This window comes from Gavialis gangeticus, unplaced genomic scaffold (assembly GCF_001723915.1).
Source record: "Gavialis gangeticus isolate Ggan-Ray unplaced genomic scaffold, GavGan_comp1, whole genome shotgun sequence".
NCBI lineage: Eukaryota > Metazoa > Chordata > Crocodylia > Gavialidae > Gavialis > Gavialis gangeticus.
The window spans coordinates 15166859-15167312 of NW_017729018.1; positions in this window are offsets into that span (position 1 = coordinate 15166859).

Sequence of the window (454 nt, forward strand, 5' to 3'; positions counted from 1 at the left end):
CCAGGAGGGAGGCCCGGCCGCCCCGGCCAGCCTGACCCGGCTCGTTGCCGCCGGAGCAGGTTGTCGGAGGCGGCTCATGGCGGAGTCCCCTTGAGCCGAGTCGTTTGAAGTCAGCAGAGGGCCCTTCGCCAGACGGCGGCAAAGCGACCCTCGGGTGAGGAACGTGGAGGTGCGCAGTGACTGCTCCGCAGCAGAGCGGCCCTGTGCGGGAGTTGCCAGGGTTAAGCTGGCCTGTTCGGTCTCATCTAGTCGGTCGTGGTGCACAGCTCACCCATTGCTGTGGTATCGTCTAGGAGTGTGTGAGAACCCTGTTTACAACAGTCTTCGCATTTCCTTTTAGCCCGTTTGACTAATTTTTGTAGCATGTCAAAAACAAATGCAGGATGAATGCAGGTGCTAGAGCCGGGGAGGAGATGTGGGGAAGAAAAGCTACCCCCCCCCCCCCCCCCCCCCC